Source organism: Camellia sinensis, chromosome 7, assembly GCF_055761805.1.
Source record: "Camellia sinensis isolate YWXY chromosome 7, ASM5576180v1, whole genome shotgun sequence".
In the NCBI taxonomy this organism is placed as follows: Eukaryota; Viridiplantae; Streptophyta; class Magnoliopsida; order Ericales; family Theaceae; genus Camellia; species Camellia sinensis.
In genome coordinates this window covers 171,544,392-171,558,907 of record NC_138967.1, presented here as the reverse complement: position 1 = coordinate 171,558,907, position 14,516 = coordinate 171,544,392, and the positions used below count along the sequence as shown (strand labels likewise).

Here is a 14,516-nt window from a genome sequence, read left to right as displayed (position 1 = left end):
GTTTTGCAGACGAAGGTCCCCGCTCGAGCGTGAAAGTGGATGCTCGAGTGTCCGATGACCTGCAGAGAAAAGTATTGAGGGTTGAAAAATCCCGCTCGAGTGGAGGAACAAAAGCAAAGGGCCCACTCGAGTGTCAAAAGCCCCGCTCGAGCGTGAAGGCCAAAATCTGGACATCAACTCTTTGTTTCTAAACACAACCAACCTGTTTCAAACCTATCTAACACATCCCAAACTCAAGTATAAAGAATTAAAGGACGGAGATGCGATAAAGACACAACACACATCCATAGAACCGAGTCCGGAATACAATAAATTAGGAAAGGAAAACCGAGATCGCTATACAAACGAGTCGAACTATTAGCTCAGTTCGTTTAAAGCTTGTTTGAACTCAATTCATTAACTAAATAAATGAGTCCTACCTCGAGCTTGATTTTTAAAATCCTTTATTAATCGAGCTAAGTTCAAATAGTCTCAGCTTGATAAGACCTGTGAATATTAAAAAAAATAAAATAAATTATTATTTATATTTAATAATATATATAATATTTTTTTATTATTTTTTAATTTTTATATTTGTGTTTGGTGTTTGTGTAAATTTACATATTTAATTAATAGAGTTAATTATTAATATAAATATTTTTGTACATTTTGCTCATAATTTTTTGTTTTTTAATCTTAATAAGTAAATTAATTTTAGTTTTTTTTTTTTTTTTTTTTTTTTTTTTTTTTTCAACCTCGAACTGGAGCTCAAAATCGACTTAATGTAATTTATCCTTTGTTTGGGAAGATGGATTGGGATGGGTTTGGGATTATTTTAGTCACAAAAAGATAAAATATGTTTTTTAACCCAATAAGACAAAATATCACATCAAATCTATAATCATTACATTTTTTCTCTCACAAAAAGTCAAAAAAGCAAAAAAAAACTCTTCCCAAACAAGGTTTTTAGTCCCAAGCTAAAACAACCAAAAAGCCAACTCAATTTCCAAACGAACCCTTAGATGGCTCGAGTTTTTCAAATATTTGACGGGCTCGAACTCGATTATTTAAGTCTTGACTTGAGCTCGGTTCGGACTTGAACTCGACTAATTCTTAGTAAACAGACTTTAACACTCAAAAGTTCGTCTCAGCCTAAGAAGCACAGACACAGAGACCTGACATGACACATGCACGCAAATTTACAGAAAATATGACACGACATGTTAGGACTATGCAAAACATATAAATTTATATATTTATTATGTGTCATATTTTTAAATATTTAATATTTAATATTTATTTTATGTAAAATATTTGATTTTATTAAATTTATCAACCTTAGGTATGTTATTATATTAAACAAAATTTTAATTTTTTTTTGAAAAAAATGGTCTTTAGCGTGTCCGACACCTATACGTCACCTCCAGAGAGGTGGCCATGCTACATAGGTCTCAGTTCAGCTCATTTGCAGTTCTAAACTTAAGTTAATAGTATAGGAATGCACACATGGATTCTCACAAATTTTGGTACAAATATGCAAAATGTGAAAATGATTTCAGCCCCAAATAAATTTAAAAAAAAAAAGAAAAAGAAAAAAAGGTGGAAGAAGAAAGAAAGAAAGAAAAAGAAAAGAACGTAAGGACAATGTAGTAATTTTAATAGAATAGATTGTGCCCATTGCGTAGCCTTAGAAAGGCATATATATAACTCTCAACTACCTGAGAAGATGGCTACACCCCCACCATTGTGGTCATCATAGGGTTGTGATGGAGGAATTGGTTGTAAATGATGATGAAGATGATGATGTGAAGATGCTCACATCTTTTGATAAGCGGATCAGTGATTTACCAAAATATGAGGTTCGACTTGAACTTTCTTTGTGAAATAGGTTAATCTCTGTCTTGTTTTTACAAGACATTCACATCTATATTTAGGTGAGGTTATTGATGACTAATCTTCTTTTTATCTTATAGATTTGTGTGGTTATCAAATTCGCAATCCAAATTGTATTCTACAATCCTAAATTACTAAAATTATCCAAATCGTTGTAGGATAATGTAATAGTAGATCGCAAATGCGATCGTGTAGGCATCGTCGGTTTTGTGAATTTTCATCTTATTTTTAGTATGTATCATCCTTATTGGTATTTTTACTTTATTTTTAATAGAAAGTAGGATCTCACAATCTTTGATTCGATTCTATGATCTAATCGATGAGACTACCGATCAACCTAGGATTCTGATTTTAACAATCTTGCTGGTTTGAGATCTTAAGAAAGAAGGATAACCCAAGTACATGAGGCTCCTTCTATCGAGGGTCTAAGGAGGACAAGATGTACGTAGCCTTACCCCTATTTTTGGATAGGTTATTTTTGTGACTCAAACTTAAGCTACTAGGGACTAACAATAAGCCTTACCGTTGAGATCTATATCATTTTATTACTTAGATATGATTGTACGAGTTCATGTGAGGGAAATAATTTATGCTCAGTGAATTTGATGTCATTTTTGTTCATATTCATTGTTCCAAAAAATGCATTTTTTTCCTTCTACAGTGGAGTGATTGGTCTAAAAATTACTCTTTCGGTGTGGAAGGACATTAAAGTTGTCATCTTTTTTTTTTTTTAGTTTCAAATTTATGTATTTGCCCTTTCTGGCAGACTATACTTCCCATCCTGCCCCTCGTTCCCTTCTATGGCATATTCATTCATTACTTTGCTTTTAATAACATTTGGCATAGTAGTCCTAAAGTTTCATATGTTTATGAAAAAAATGTACAACGCAAAACATTGGGAATATGTGCAAAACATATTTTTAATTATGTAATATTTATTTTATGTTAAATATTTAATTTTTTTCAAATTTATCAACCTTAGGTATACTATTATAATAAACAAAAAAAATATATATATTTTTTATAAAAAATATGGTCCTCAGCGTGTCTTTAACGTGTCCTCAGCGAGTCTGACACGTGGCCAACACGTGCTAGACACCTGTACATCACCTCTGGAAAGGTGTCCGTGCTTCATAAGTCATAGCTCGACTTGGTTCATTTATAGTCTTAAACTTAAGTTAATAGTATGGGAATGCACACATGGATTCTCACAAATTCTGGCACGAATAAGCAAAATGTGAAAATGATTTCAGCTCCAAATAGGGGAAAAAAATAAAGAAAGAAAGAAAGAAAGAAAAAAAAAAAAAATGAGAAGAAAGCAAGGACAATGTAGTAATTTTAATAGAATAGGTCATGCCCCTTGTGTAGCGCTAGAAAGACACATATATAACTCTCACCTCATTGAGAAGATGACTACACTTCTATCACTGTGGTGATCATATGGTTGTGATGGAGGAGTTAGTCGTAAAGGACGATGAAGACGTGAAGATGCTCATGTCTTTTGATAAATGGATCAGCGATTTACTAGAATACGAGGTTTGACTTAAACATTATTTGTGAAATATGTTAATCTGTGTCTTGTTTTTACAAGACATTCACATCCATTCAATCAAAATTGCAATAAACTAGCAGATTCGCAGTATTTAGGTGAATAGTTTATTATTAATAATATTTTTATTCTATTGATTTGTGATCTAAAAAAAAAAAAGGATAACCCAAGTGCATGAGGCTCCTTCTATCGAGAATCTGAGGGCAAGATGTACGCAGCCTTACCCCATTTTTGGATAGGCTGTTTTTGTGACTCAAACTGAAGCCAGTAAGGACTAACGGCAAGCCGTACTGTTGAGATCTATTTCATTTGATTACTCAGATATGACTCTACGTGTCCATCGAGGGAAATAATTTATGTTCAGTGAATTTGATGTCATTTTTGTTCATGTTCATTGTTCTAAAAAATTCATTTTTTGCCTTCTACATTGGACCGATTGGTCTAAAATTTACTATTCTTTTCTTTTCTTTTGGTTTCAGATTTATGTATTTGCCCTTTCTTACAGAATACTTCCCCTCCTGCCCCTTTTTCCTTTCTATGGCATATTCACGCATTACTTTGCTTTTAGTAATATTTGGCATAGTAGTCCTAAAGTTTCATTTGCTTATGAAAAAAATATAGGACACAACACGTTGGTAACACATGTAAAATATTTAATTTTATATATTTATTATGTGTCATGTTTTTAAATATGTAGTATTTATTTTATGTTAAATATTTAATTTTTTTTAAAAATTTATCAACCTTAGATATGCTATTATAAACAAAATTAAATTTATATTTTTTTTTTGAAAAAAAATTATACTTAATTAGCGTGTCCTTTGCTTGTCATCAACTTGTTCATAACGCGTTCTCAGCATGTCTTATTGTGTCCGACATGTGGCCAATGCATGTCCGGTGTGTGTCCGTGTCCGACACGTATCAGACACTTGTATGTCACCTCTGAAGAAGTATTCGTGCTTCATAGGTCTCAGTTTGGCTCGGTTCATTTGCAACTTTAAACTTAAGTTAATTGTATAGGAATGCACACATGGATTCTCACAAATTTTGGTACAAATAGGCAAAATGCGAAAATGATTTTAGCCCCAAATAGGGAAAAAAAATAAAGAAAGAAAGATTGAAAGAAAAAGGGAAAAAGGCAAGGACAATGTAGTAATTTTAATAGAATAGGTCATGGAGTGCCTTTATTTACACACCACATTCTATCTCAAGGCACACCATTACTCGAGACACACCTTTAGTAATTTGATAAATAAGAAATTTGCTCAATATACACCATAATCTTCCATCTTTACCCTTACTCACACACCCCACCTACAATTTTCCATCTTTACTCTTACTCACTCACACACCCCACCTACAATCTTCAATATTTCATTTCCTTAAAATTTTTTATTACATCTTTATCCTTCGATTGCTTAATCCCAATCACTTGATTGCTCGAGTAAAGAACTCATCCCACTCAACTCTATTTAAAGCCATACCCTCCTTGAGACCAGGGCAATCATATCATGTCTCATAGCATCAACCAACATTATTTTTTGCCTTCCTCTTGAATCTATTTTAGCGCAGGATCCAGTCATCTCATTCACACCAACATAGTTGGATTATATTTCATAAAACCAAACCAACTAAAATCATATTCAGTCAATGCAACTTCTAATTTCCAAAAGACATTCACTTCTTATTCTATCTTTCCTTATAACACCCGTGCTATGTGAGTTATATGTTAACATTCCACTGCCAACCGAAGGTCCTAGGGGGGGGAGGGGGTTTCAAATCAATATCAATACCTATTATGCTTTCATTTGATTTTCATACAATCACATGTAAAGCTCACATAAATAAACCCACATATCCAATTACTTGGAATGGGCTTCACGAATCTTTTTTTCTTTATCATCTTTCTTTATGATCGTATTCTCTATCAAATCAATGGTAAGGTTTGCAACTAGGCTTAACACCTTCAATTAACAAGGACCAACAGTTGCCAATGGGTAATGTCACTTTGAAAATTTGAAAATAGGTTGACGGCTGTGGGGTAGAGTTAGGGTTAGGGTTATGATTAGAGAAGATGAGGATATTTTGGAAATATTTGAAAATTAATAGTGTGTATTGAGTGAAAAATAAAAAAATCAAAATTGAGTGTGATGTGCAATGAGTAGTTGGTGTGTATTACGTAAGGTGTGTATCATAACCTTTTGTTCTTTGTGGTCATTTTTTATTAGGTTAATATTGTAATAAAAAAATAAACTAATTAATGGTATTCATTGAGATGAAAAGTGGTGTGTAAATAGAGGCACCCTAGGTCATGCCCATTGTGTGTAGCTCTAGAAAGACATATCTATAACTCTCACCTAACTGAGAAGAAAGTTACACCTCCACCATAGTGGTGATCATATGGTTGTGATGGAGGAATTAATTAGTCGTAAAGGACAACGAAGATGATGAAAATGTGAAGATGCTCATATCTTTTGATAAATGGATCAGCGATTTACCAGAATATAAGGTTTGACTTGAACTTTCTTTGTGAAATAGGCGAATCTCTGTCTTGTTTTTACAAGACATTCACATTCATTCAATCAAAATTGCTATATACTAGCAGATTCACAGTGTATTTAGGTCAATAGGTTATTGATTAATAATATTTTTATTTTGATTGCGTGGTTATAAAAATCGCCATCCGAATCGTATCCTACAATCCTAAATTACTAAAATGATCCAAATCGTTGTAGAATGGTGTTATGCTAGGATCGCAAGTAGTATCATGTATGCTTGTATGGGATTGCGTAGGATGTAGGTAGGTTCACTGATTTTGTGATTTTTTATCATATTTTTACTATGTATCATCCTAATTGGTATTTTTTACTTTATTTTTAACAGAACGTAGGATTTCACAAATTTTTACCCAATCCATAAGACTACTGATGATCAAAATAACATTCCAATTTTAACAATCTTACTGGTTGGGATGGCTATTACAATTTACATCTGAAAATCCTAAGTGATTCGTGATTAGATCAAGATTAAAAATATTCCAAATCCCAAAAATCCAAAACACACAATCTAAATCAACAAGCACTTACGAAAGTGATTTAGTTTGTTTGTTTTTCAGAATAATTAATAAATCGACACAAACGATTTTTACGTGGAAAAAATCACAATTGGACACCTCCAACTGTGATTAAAAAACCACGGGTGAAACGCCACTAATCAATCCACTACTGAAGTAAAAAGATTACAAAGATATCATACAAATTACCCAACTCAGTCAATCTGTCTTCGAATCTTCTGTAACTCTTTTTTCACGACTTCGTCTCGGAACTGATCAATCCTGAAGTTGATTCCACAACCTCACTCACATATAGAATCAAACGCCTTTTGAAACTATACGCTAGAATCTTCGGAATCCACCGAAGAGAACTCTCTCTTGAAGGTAAAGTAACCAACTCCTTGATGTATGTATTTTAGATCATGAGTGAAAACTCTTCTCAAAACATCAAGGAAAACTCAACAAAACTCCAGAAGAACACCCCAAACGAAACCCTAGGACTCTTGAATAAGATTTAGAAAAGTAGTCCTAAAAACAACCTAAAAAGATATAAATAGGAATCCTGAAACCGCGATCTCCGCTCGAGCGCCCAACAGCTCGCTCGAGCGGCTTCAACAAAATACGCGTGTGGTAACACAGCGGTCCGCTCGAGCGCTTCATGACCCGCTCGAGCGCACAATTACGCACTCCAGTACTTTTACAGACCTGTCAATATACTGAGAGACCAAAAACTCCGCTTGAGCGTCAATGTCCCCGCTCGAGCGGGAAGAACAAAAACACTGAAAATAAACAAATTTAACACCGCAAGGTTCTGTATCTGGATTTGACAATCAAGGGACCTAACAATCTCTCCCTTTGTCAATTCCCGGACAAAACCTTTCTAAACAAATGTTCTTAAACACACGCACTAGACAAGATTCAAAACAAATACTAAAAACACTCAAAACAACTCTATAAACAACCAATCTTTCCAATCTTGCCATATATCGGTCCATCAATCCAATTCTTCATCCAACATTCACCTGTGAAAAGACTAGCAACATACCAGAAAAACCAAAACTTGTGGAACTATATAAGAATATATCAAAATGTATCCATCCAATAGAACCAAAGGAACAAAATATTCATATGAACAAACTATCCATGTGACATAACCAAGAGAACAAAATATCCATATGAACAAAACAAAATATAATCACCAAAGTACCATCAATACAATATACCATCAATATATACCATCAAGAGCCACTCTCCCCCTTTTTGACCGGGAATGAAGAAAGCAAGGAATCAAGCACCAGGTGGAGGAGGGGGCGGCTGAAGCGTCAGCAAGGAAATGATGTGGTCCAGCTGTGAAGTAGTGTGAGCGGCGGTCTGCTCCATCTGACCAAGACGACCATCAAAGGCATCAAAACGGGCATCGAGAAAGTCTAACCTCCGGGTCATAGCCTCCTCAAAGTGCTGAAGCTGGTCAGAAAAAGTGCGAGGTGGAACAGGTGGAGTAGGATCCTCCTCTCCCCCGGCGGCGGCAGCATCATATTCAGCCTCCTCAGCAAGGCCAGCAGTAGTACCTGCAGAAGGATCAGCCCGAGAAGACTCCCCCTTAACATGAGCCCGACTCTGTGAGACAGTTTTCTTTGTGAATGGTCGGGAGGGGAAGGCAAACTCATCATCCTCGAACACCTGAACCCCAAGGTCAGACAAAAGACGATTAATCAAACACCCATAAGGAAGCCCTAACTGTCTATTCCCAGAGACACCTATCATTTTCCGAATAAGCAAGGGAACGAGATCAATAGACATATGTCGGGCAATACAGAATAACACAAAACCTTGGTCTTGATTAATTTCGGAGGAGTGAGTGGTCACAAGGATGTTGGCACAAACAATCAGATTAAGCAGTCTAAACTCCGGAAGAAGTTCAAACTGTTTAATCAAAGCGCCTGTAGGCCAAGGACGGGAAGAACCACATAGTACCTCAGTCACATGAGTGAAATCACAGGTAGGACGACCTGGGACAGGATAAGGATAGTGTTGAGGGAACACTTGATCAATCTTTAGAAGATGGCGAATGAGAGCTGGGGTGACGGAAATGGATTTGGACCGAACCCAAATAGTAAAGGAAGGCTCAACATCACTAATTTGCTTAATATTACAATAAAATTCTCGAACCCAGTCGAGATTTTGACGCCCAAAAAACGACAATACCAAATCACCACCTAGAGGAGCAAACAAATGACGGATAGGGATGGATTCGAAAGTGTTGGGCTGGACCATCCGTTCTAGGTGAACAGTGCGAGTATCAAAAGATTTATGGAATAACTTGCCTTGCTTAGCATTAGGAAACCTCTCAGAATTAAAGGTAGGACGAGACACAGTTGCCGTTCGGCGTTTAGGGGCGGACATGATGAGATGAGAGAGAACTAAAACCAGTCAACCCAACAAACCCAAAAGGAACCAAACCCGAATATAAAAACAGGCACAAGACAGAAACCATTAGTAACATTAAACGCATAATGCATAATCATGGATGACAAGTTTCAAGGATATCATTTTATAAACATGGAAGACACATATCAATGAAATGCATAATGCAAAAAATGTGCATAATGACAATGGCAGAATATCAATGACCTAGTGAAGCTAAACACTGATAACAAAACAAATAGAACTTCAAATGGCAAAACTTCTCCATCTTGTGGGCAAAAACAGGGGCTCAAACAGATATCACTAACACAAAAACTGCAAGAAAGTGTAACTCACACAAACACTGAAGTCATACACACAAACATAAAATGCACCATGAGGAAGACAGGACGATGCAGTGAAAGAGCGTGTGAAAAAAAAAAAAGGAAAAACCCATGAAACCCAAAAAAAAAACAAAAAACCAAAATACAACCCCCAAAAGTACCGAAATAATAGACAAAACAGAGGAGAAGAGAGGGGAAAACTTACCAATAGGGAAATCAGTAAGGAAGAGAACGAAATAGGATGAAAGTGACCAAGCAAAACCCACGATCCAAACCCTAGGTCTGAGAAACTGAAGAAGAGGGAAAAAAAATGACCTGAAGAGTCGAGCGAGGGAGTTTTATATAAAATCAGTCCGCTCGAGCGTAGGAATTACCGCTCGAGCGTGATTCAAGGCAGGCTGACACCTGCTCGAGCACGCATAAGGACGCTCGAGCGCCAAAAAACCTCTCTCAGAACTGTAAAGGCAGAGGGCAAACTACTGCAAGGCTCAAAAATACGCTCGAGCGTAACAAGATCCGCTCGAGCGGGGAAATTTTTTTTTTTTTTTTATTTAAAAAAAATAAAAATAAAAACAAAATACTCAATAACAAGAGGTGAGACCCGAAACATAAGTAGATGATCACATTCACCCAGAAATGAAATACTAAGATGAGATAATCCACAATTCATGAAGTCCGGAAACTTGCAGTAGTTTAAAAAACAATGACACTGAACATCATGAGCAAAACAGATAAACTATAATCACTGATCATAAACTACAAGAGAATGAACAACTCAAAATCCAACATGAGAGCTCACAAAATAATGTGTGTGTGTGCAATCCATGAGAGGTCACTGAGCTAGAGTTAATCCTAGTAGTGATCGGATGGCTGGACCTCCATCAAGAGTAACTCAACAATACAGAGAAAAGTCAAACCACTAGGAATCACGGGGTATTTGTTGAGTAAATGCGGAGGCTCCCCCTCAATCAATGAGTCCTTTTTTTTTTTTAACATTTTTTTTTCTTGTGGGCACTCACTGGTGGCTTTCACGCTCAAGAGTATGGAAACCAAACCAGAGAAGAATGAAATCATAAAGGATGGCCTGGTTGGTGCCTCTGAGGTAGCCTTTTCCTAATGCCCGGACTTCAAGGAACAGAGGGAGAAACTGTGGAAGTGAAAACAGATGGTAGATGGTTAAGAGACTCAACATCACCCATGATATACTAGTATCGGTCAATCCCACTGTAAAAGTTTAAGAAACGCTGTTAGTGGTCCATAGAGAACTTTGATCACATGTGCGGAAACCCCTGCAACAATTAATCTCAAGGATGTGTACAGAATGAGATCATGAGGTTAATGAGCATGGGCATTCAAAATGAGCTATGACCAATGAACAATGAGATCTTATAAGCAGCATGAGTAGTGTACATAAAAAGTTGGATGCAAGTACAACAGATATCAATGACAATGAGATTATGACATCCAAGCATACATAAGGCAAAACGCTTACACCTACTCAAGTAACAAGTAACACTCTAGTGATCGAGCATGACACCCAAGGTCTTTCTAAGGAACTCAAACCGAAGAAGATCAAGGGGTTTTGTAAAAATATCAGCTTTTTGATGCTCAGTGGGAATATGCTCAAGAACAACAAGGCCCTCTTCCACTAACTCTCGAATAAAATGATGACGAATGTCAATGTGTTTGGTGCGAGAGTGTTGGACAGGATTTTTTGAAATGTTTATGGCACTTGTGTTATCACAGAAAAGAGTAAGAGTGTTCTGTTCTATCCCATAGTCATGAAGCATTTGCTTCATCCACAACATTTGTGCACAACAACTCCCTGCAGCAATGTACTCAGCCTCAGCAGTCGAAAAAGAAATGGCATTTTGCTTTTTACTATGCCAGGAAACCAGATTATTCCCAAGGTAAAAACACCCCCCAGATGTACTTTTCCTATCATCAGCATACCCTGCCCAGTCGGCATCAGAAAAACCAGTAATCTCAGCTGTAGTATCAGTAGAAAACCAAACCCCATACCCCAAAGTCCCATTAACATATTTAATGATGCGTTTGACAGCAAGTAGATGAGACTCTTTAGGACTAGCTTGGTAATGGGCACAAACACCTACACTGAAAGCAATATCAGGACGACTGGCTGTGAGATACAAAAGACTCCCTATCATACTCCTATAAAGGGTAGGATCAACATCAATACCAGAGGAATCTTTGGAGAGGTGAAGACTGGTGCTCATGGGAGTGCGTGCATGTTTGGCAGACTCAAGACCAAACTTAGACACAAGATTTTTCGCATACTTAGACTGAGACACAAATATACCTGAAGGAGACTGTTTAATTTGAAGACCCAAAAAATAAGACAACTCTCCCATCATGCTCATCTCAAACTCATGTGTCATGCAATCCGAAAAATATTTCACAAGATGTTCAGCAGTGGATCCAAACACAATATCATCAACATAAATCTGAGCAACAAGAATATGAGACTTAGTATGTTTCACAAATAAAGTCTTATCCACACTACCCCTTTGAAAATCATTGTCAAGAAGAAATGTAGTAAGTCTATCATACCAAGCTCGAGGGGCTTGTTTCAATCCATACAAAGCCTTGTCTAACTTGTAGACATGATTAGGACATTTAGGGTCCTCAAACCCTTTTGGTTGTTCAACATATGCCTCTTCTCTCAAGTACCCATTCAAAAAGGCACTTTTCACATCCATTTGAAACAATTTAAAGCCAAGAAAACATGCAACACCAAGCAAAATACGAATAGATTCGAGACGTGCAACTGGGGCAAACGTCTCATCATAGTCAACACCCTCTACTTGTGTGTAGCCTTGAGCAACCAACCTAGCTTTGTTCTAACAACTGTACCATTCTCATCAGATTTATTTTTAAAGATCCACTTGGTACCTATCACATTCATGTCTCTAGGTCTGGGAACTAGAGTCCAAACTTTGTTACGTTCAAATTGACCTAATTCTTCATGCATAGCATTGACCCAACTATCATCTAGCAAGGCCTCTTTAAAATTCTTAGGTTCAATTAATGAAACATAACACATATGTGATACCTCATCCCGAATCTGTCTTCAGGTTTTCATTCGATCCGAGACACTTCCAATCACCTGTTGAGCTGGATGATTCAGTTTCACCCTAGCTGATGGTTTAAGCTCAGGACTTGCGGTGACAGGGGCAATAGGAGTGATGTCCCTTGGAGCACTTTTTGGACTTGACCTTACCTGTGAAGATGGTTCTGTAACCATTTCTTGTGATGGGTCCGCGCCTTCTCCTTGATTTTGTGATTCCGTATCCAAGATTGGAGACTCATCATTATCATTTTCATTTGTTGCTGGAGTAGGTGCACCTGTGTCATCTATAACCACATTGATAGATTCCATTAAAGATGAAGTTCGCAGGTTATAGACTCTAAAAGCCCTACTAGTGGTTGAATACCCTAGAAAAATACCTTCATCAGTTCGGGAGTCAAATTTGCCCAAAGGCTCTCTATCTTTGAAGATGTAACACTTACTCCCAAAAGTTTTGAAGTATTTTACATTAGGTTTCAAGCCCTTCCACAATTCATATGGAGTTTGTAAAGTGCCGGGCCTTAAATACACGCGATTTATGACATAAACAGCAGTATTTATGGCTTCGGCCCAAAATTTTGGAGGAAGTTTCTTACTAAGGAGCATGACCCTATCCATTTCTTGAACAACCCTGTTCTTCCTCTCAACAACTCCATTTTGTTGTGGAGTAATGGGTGCAGAAAATTCATGCTTAATTCCATGTATATCACAAAAATCCGAAAACGAACTATTTTCAAACTCACGACCATGATCGGTTCGGATTCTTATGATACGATCAATGGAAATACCTTGTTCATTCTGGATTTTAAAGACTAAGGCCTGGAAAGCATCAAACGTATCAGATTTTTCCTTTAAAAAATTTACCCATGAAAATCGAGTAAAATCATCAACAGTTAAAAAAATGTATCTTTTACCTCTGATGCTTTCAGTGCGAGTAGGACCCATTAAATCCATGTGAACCAATTCGAGAGGACGTTTGGTTGTAAAGCTATTCACCTTTTGACGAGGGACACGGGTTTGCTTTCCAAGTTGACATGGTCCACACACATGGCTCAAATTCTTACCCAGTTTAGGTATTCCCCTCACAAGCTCTTTGTTGGCTATCTTAGTTACGTCATTGAAGTTCATGTGACCTAATCTTTGATGCCACAGGTCAATGTTACTAATGATGGCAGAGTGACAAGTGAGATCATTAGTAGTAACAATCCCATAGCAGTTATCAGATGTGCGAACCCCATGTAAGACAGTATTTCCCTTTTTATCCAAAATTTCACATTTATTTTTTGAAAACAATACTTCATGATGGGAATCACACATTTGACTAATGCTTAAAAGATTTGCTTTAAGACCATCAACTAGTAGAACATTATCTAGCTTGGGAAGACCAGCAACACTTATAGAGCCTTTACCAATGACTCTCGAAGTGCCGCCATCTCCAAAGGTAACAATTCCTCCTTCATATTTTTCAAGGGAGGTGAAGTAGGATTTGTTACCGGACATATGACGAGAACACCCACTATCAAGATACCACATGTGTGAATCACGTGCTTTTAGAGCAGTGTGAACAACTAAATAAGTCAAATCATCTTTTCTCACCCAAATCTTTTTAGTCTTGGTATTCCGCCTAGACATGTAAGGTTGTCTCCTAGCCCAAAAAGTATTTGAATTTCTACTCTTTTGAGACACCTTACCAAACAATTCATAGCAATAAGGACGAATGTGGCCATACCTACCACAGTGATGACAAATAAAAACTGGTTTTACCTCCTTTTTGTTGATCTTACCAGCTTTAGGTAGACGAAGAGAGAGATCAGCCTGGTCTACCTTCAATTTTCCCTTTGCTTGAGTCTTCTTGTCATTTGAAGTAGAGGCATGTCCCTTGTGAGCTGTTGCACCATAGCCTAACCCGCTTTTGTCGCAACCCATATGTTGAGACCCGAGGATGTCTTCTAAAGATTTTGAACCTTTGTTCCACATGGCAATAGTGGCTCTAGCAACACGGAGCTCTTCATCCTTTTGACAGACTATCTCTTCCAATCTGGCTTGTGACAGCTCAAGACTTTCAAGCTTTTCTTCATATGTGGAATACACCTTCAGAAGTTCATTCCTTTCAGTTTCAGAGGATAGTAGTTTTCCACATAAGTCTTACTTGTCACTCGAGATCTTGACGATATTCTGCTTTGCTACTACAAGTTCTCCTTTCAGCCT

At 37.0% G+C, this 14,516-nt stretch overlaps 1 long non-coding RNA gene across 1 annotated transcript; it reads left to right on the top strand.

Annotated features, from left to right (window-relative positions):
• Nucleotides 1-3,283: 3,283 nt before the first annotated feature.
• LOC145794850 (uncharacterized) lies at nt 3,284-3,921 on the top strand. The gene is made up of 2 exons (XR_014334810.1): nt 3,284-3,408; nt 3,582-3,921. It is a non-coding gene; the product is annotated as an uncharacterized LOC145794850 (long non-coding RNA).
• The last annotated feature ends 10,595 nt before the right edge of the window (nt 3,922-14,516 follow it).